We start from the raw sequence: 5,530 nt of genomic DNA, 5'->3' as shown, positions 1-5,530 counted from the left end.
TTTTTGAGAAAAGGAGACCGTCAGCTCTGCTCTTCAGGAGGTGCCCCAAGGTACAAGAGAACGTCTCCTGTTACCGCATGCCTTCACCTGTGCATAGCATTGCCGATGGCCCCCTAGCTGCCGATAGTTGACGGCTCCATCTTTGACTCATCTGCAAGAGGAAGGAAGATCTCACTGCACATGCAATGCACATTCCATTGCAACATTCATCGCACCAACCCAAGAAAAGTCCTTTCAATAAACACTCCTCGGGCTTGGTTCTGTTGGAGAACTCACGCTGCACCCCGAGCTTTGCAAACGAATTCCTCAGCTGCTCCCAGCCATTTCCCAAAGATGCAGGAGAGCACACCCGTGGGATATGGTCAGGGAGGGGAAGGTGTTGCTGCTGCGTTCTCACCAGGGATTGATGTCGTTGGGGGACTGGAGCTCCTTCAGCCATATCACCCCAATGTCCAACTCGAAGACGGGTCTTCTAACTGGAACCGCCAGTTCTTTGCTGTGGAACTCCTCTTGGACCGCAGCAAAGATCCCGAGTCCTGGAACCACGACTCCCTGCACGGGGAAACAACAGCAAGGCTGACGAGCATGCACTTTATGGGCAGAAAAAGCCACGAACATCAAGAGCATGGGGTCACTGCTCTCCGCCCTTCCTGATCCCAAAGGGTAGGGGGGTGAGATGCAGATCTCTGGAAAGCCTTGGAAAACTCTGTGATCCCTGTGATACAATCAGCTCCGCTCAGTATTTCCCAGCATCTCCTGGATAGAGAAGAGCCCGGGAATTTACAGCTCAGGGGTTAAGCCTGGGACCCGTTCCCAAGGGCCAGAAAGAAAATAACCCATTTCTCCATTTGCTCTCCCGGTTCTGACCACAGGGCAGAGTGAAGCCCCCATGTGTGCCAAAAAGTTGCTCAGGGCAGCTCTGGCCTTGGGTTTCCCTCCCAGTTGGCCAACAAGCTGCTCTGGGCCCCTACTTGGGCTCCGTGTGCTGCTGCAGTGCTCAGGGAGGGATTGGTCTGCTGGGCCCACACTGTGGGAAGGACTGAACCCTTCTCCAGGGTGAGGGATACCGGGACACCAGCCCACCTTGTTCAGCTTCATCTGTTCCATGATGAAATCTGACACAGCATCCCAGACCGCCACAATCACTGCAAAGGGAAGAAAAGCCATGTCAGTCACCTGGGCACCCTCTTCACAAACTCTTGGCAAGCTCCTCACCCAGACCACAATCGATACGGGCACACGCAAAGAGCACCCAGAACCTAGCGGGACCCTAGGGTGGGGCTCCAACAGCAGCCCCCAGCCATGTCCAGCCATCTATAGAGAGCAGGAGCTGCGGTTTTTCACAGCTCACAGCCCCATGCGATGCCTTGGGAAGGGGTCCGGGAAGCCCTACGTTTGGCGGAGAGATCCATGAGTGTTGGGAATGTGTACGCCAGCTCTGAGCTGACGGCCACAGTAAAGCAGCTTTCCATGTTGCTTGCCGATAGCCCTCAGCTCACAACAAAGGATTTTCTCCTTGGCTCCTCAGCCAACAATTCTCTGCAAGGTGCCCCTGCTCCTCCACGCACCAGTGAGGCTCACGCAGTGCAGCTTTGCTGCCCTGACCTAACTCCTGGCCACAGAAGGACAGAGCCCTTAAGCAGTGCTGCAGCAGCACCCAACCCTTGCAGGGAAGTGCCGGCACTGCCACTGCCCCAGGGAAGCTACCCTTGTGATGCAGCTCGTCGCATTGTGACATCAGCCCATGTCACCTGGAGCTCTGTGAGGTCACCAGCACAGAGAGGGCCCCTCACAGCCAGAAAGTCATGGAGGCCCTGGAATGTGATCAGAGCTGGGCAACCAAGCTGGTGAGGGGTCTGGAGCACAATGTGGCCATATGAGGAGAGGCTGAGGGCGCTGGGAATGTTTAGCCTGGAGAAGGCTCAAGGGAGACCTTACTGCTCTCTATAACTTCCTGAAAGGAGGTTGTAGTGAGCTGGGGGTCGGCCTCTTCTCTCGTGTCATTAGTGATAGGACTAGAGGGAATGGTTTCAAGCTGCAGCAGGGGAGATTCAAGCTGGACATTAGGAAGTATTACTTTTAAGAAAGGTTGGTCAGTCACTGGAATTGGCTGCCCAGGGAGGTGGTGGAGTCACTGACCCTGGGGGTATTTAAGGAATGTTTGGATGTTGTGTTGAGGGACATGGTTTAGTGGGAACTATTGGTAATCAGTGAACGGTTGCACTGGATGATCTTTTAGGTCTTTTCCAACCTTGGTGCTGCTGTGATTCTATTATTTCATTAAGCTCTTAAAAGACTGCAGGTGATTTTCAGAATGAGGAATATGCAGCAATCGGAGTGGCTTTCTTGGCTGATGGTGTTTGGAAATTAAGTTGTGAAGAATTCAGGGAGTAATTAACACTGACTCATGAGAACAGCTTTTCCATCTTGTGAAAACAGCCTTTAGCATAACTTGAGCAGATATAAACTGAAGGATGGAAGCTTATGTAAATGTAAGCTCAAGAACAGTGTGAAGGAGGCTGCGGACTTGTCAAGTAAAGAGAAGAAAGTAGAATATATGTCCTGTTGTTGAAGATAAAATGGCAAAACAGATGCCTCAGCTCAACACAACATCAGTGGGAAACGGGTTGAACTACCGCTCCCCCTGCCCCCTACGCTCCCACCCCATTAAAAGGTTGTATATCTACAGTAAGGACATATTCCACAACCACCAGATTTATGAATCATTTACTGGAATTTCTGTCCATTGCCTGTGTCCTTAGAATGCAATGAATATTTATATTAGGCTTTTATATATGTAGTCACTGCTTCTCTCAGTGTATGTGTTTGGTCGGAGTGACCCCCATGAACCCTGCTCTGTGATGAAGGGCATACCTGCTTGACATAACTCATTTATGTGTCAAGTTACTCTGTCCATTTTCATAGCTTCAATGCAGACCTAGAAATACCTTCCAAACAATACCCTGAAAGTCACCTGCGAGACTTTGTCCTTCTCTCACCATCTTAAAAATCAACTTGAAAAAAAATTTTGGCTGCAGATGCTGTTCATCTGCATTAGTGCCACTATGACTTCTCCCCTTCATATGAATAGCAGTGAGTATTTCTTTCATTAGCTTTGTGTTTGTTCAGTCTCTCAAAAGTTAAGGCCTCTCTGACACCAGAAGATCAGTACACCAATTTAAAACTCTGCAGCAAAACTCACCTGTGATACCTAACTAATTATAAACTATTTCCAGTGCTTCATGTGTGGCAAATAGCTGACAAATGCAATCTCCAATACTCCTTGAAGCCCAAAGTCATAATAAAATGGGATAATTTTCAAAAGAAATCAGCCTCTTATTGACAGCTCTCAAGTGCAGCACATTAAAAATAAAAATGCTGTTAAATGATTTTCTTCTCCAATCTTTGATTGTTTTGGTTTTTTTTGTTGTTTTTTTGTTGTTTTTTTTTTAATTTGCTATTTTTAATATAAATTTAAAAGAAAAAAGAGAGAGAAAGAACTGTGGAATATGTGACTTACTGATCTACCTCCCACTTGCTACTAAGGTATTTCAATTACTTCTAAAAAAATTTGTTAACTGGTGCTTTGTCACCTGGGCACAAACATTGACCAAGACCATGGATAGTGATATATTTATTTATATCACTACCTTCATGGTTTCAAATTGTTCATATTCTCCTCATGAGGCTGAAGTTGATTGAGTGATATTACCTCTGAGTTCAAACAAGAGGATAAGGACTGGAAAGACATATTGAGAAAGGAATTAAAAGTAATGAAAAGCTCTGCAGTTACAGGTTATTAGCCCAGAAAGTAGATAAAGTGACTTGACATGCCAGTGAGTTATGCCATGCAGATACTCCCTTTATTACAGCTCTGGGTGCATGGAGGATCGCTCCACCAAACATGCACACCAAAGGAAGAAATGACTATGTATTTAAAAGCATAGCATATACATATTCATTACATTCCAAGAAAACAGGCCAAAATTCCAAGAAATCATTAATACATTGTACCACTCTCCTGAGAATATGTGGTAGGGGTTTCTATCAGTCATGGGATGAAAGCTAGTAATCATTCTCACTGTGAATTTACACAGAGTTTACATTACCGGATTTCCAGATTTCTGGAATAGCCGGAACCAACTCTCCAACTCTCACTGGTGTTGCGTTGAACTGAAGCATTTGTTTTGCTGTTTTATGCTCAAGAACAGGATTTCTTTATTTCCAGTAACAGCACACAATGAAGTGATTATCATGAATGAGAGGAATCTCAGGAAACTGGAGAAGGCTGGAGAGAGTGGAGGTGGAGAAACAAAGAGGACCAGAGGAGAGTTTTCTAAAGTCAAGAAAAGACAGATAGACCTGCTGTATAGTTTATTTTTGTTTATGTCTACTTGTCTGTCTATATCTGTTTTTTGTGCTTTTTTCTTCTGGCCAATCTTATTAAACTTTATTTTAATTACCAGGGGCACCTACAATTATCACAGCAGTAGTTCTTCTAAAACCACAATTCTCATTCTGATTTTCAAGTGGCATCAGAATAAGAGAAAGTTCTAGATTTCTTGTGTTCACTACCCAGTGTACTGTCCCTTTTTTACAACTGACAGACATAACAGATAGACCTAACACAGAGTCCTGTGGAGGGCCATAAAGATAATAAAGAGCCTGGCGCCTCTCCTCTATGAGGAAAGGCTGAGTGACCTGGCTCTGTTAACTTTCAGAAAAGAACACTGAGAAGGGATCTGATTAACGTTTGTAAGTGGCTTAAGTGTGGGAGTCAAGCAGACATGACCACTTCTTTTCAGAGGTTTGTGGGGACGAGACACAGGGAAACAGCTGTAAACTTGAGTATAGGAAGTTCCACACCAATACATAAATGAACAGCTTCACGGTGAGGGTGATGGTGCCCTGAATCAGCCTGCCCTGCGTTGTGGATTCTCCTTTTCTGAAGATATTCAAGACCTGCCTGGACACCTACCTGTGCAGCCTGCTGTAGGGAGCCTGCTTTGGCAGGGGATCTGGACTCGATCTCTGGAGGTCCCTTTAAGTCTCTACAATTCTGTGGTTTTGTGATTCTGATAACCTGAGAAGTGCTAGTTTGTCACCTTATTTTTCTGTGAGTCAGAGAACTCAAATAACTATAATTATCTAACTATTTTATAATCCTTTATGAATCCCTGGATGGAGTCAGTTTGTTAATAAGAAACTTACGACTTGCAGAGGGTTGAAGCAATCAGTACAAAAATGATCTCTCTACTAATCCCTTCTGAAGATATCCTCTGTGGATAGAAAAAAAAAGCTCAGAAGAGACATTACATTTTCTTCCTGGGGTATTGACCATTCATTCTTTGATAGCAATAATAAGATGAGAAAGATGTTCCACAAAAACATCTAATATAACAAGCTGGTTTCTACAGGGAAGTAAGAAAAAATGTCCATCACTCTCCTAGCAAAATTCTTTAGTAGTGTAGCTTTTCAGACTGGTTGATAAGATGCTTTCTCAAATGAGCTATGAACTTACCTACATTTC

General features: G+C 45.0%; 1 long non-coding RNA gene across 1 annotated transcript; it reads left to right on the top strand.

The window, feature by feature from the left end:
* The first annotated feature begins 1,762 nt into the window (after positions 1-1,762).
* Positions 1,763-4,478, top strand: LOC116652508. The gene is made up of 2 exons (XR_004305602.1): positions 1,763-1,847; positions 4,229-4,478. It is a non-coding gene; the product is annotated as an uncharacterized LOC116652508 (long non-coding RNA).
* Positions 4,479-5,530: the final 1,052 nt, after the last annotated feature.

The sequence above is a fragment of the Coturnix japonica genome, chromosome Z (assembly GCF_001577835.2).
Source record: "Coturnix japonica isolate 7356 chromosome Z, Coturnix japonica 2.1, whole genome shotgun sequence".
NCBI lineage: Eukaryota > Metazoa > Chordata > Aves > Galliformes > Phasianidae > Coturnix > Coturnix japonica.
This window is presented reverse-complemented; position numbering and strand designations above follow the sequence as displayed.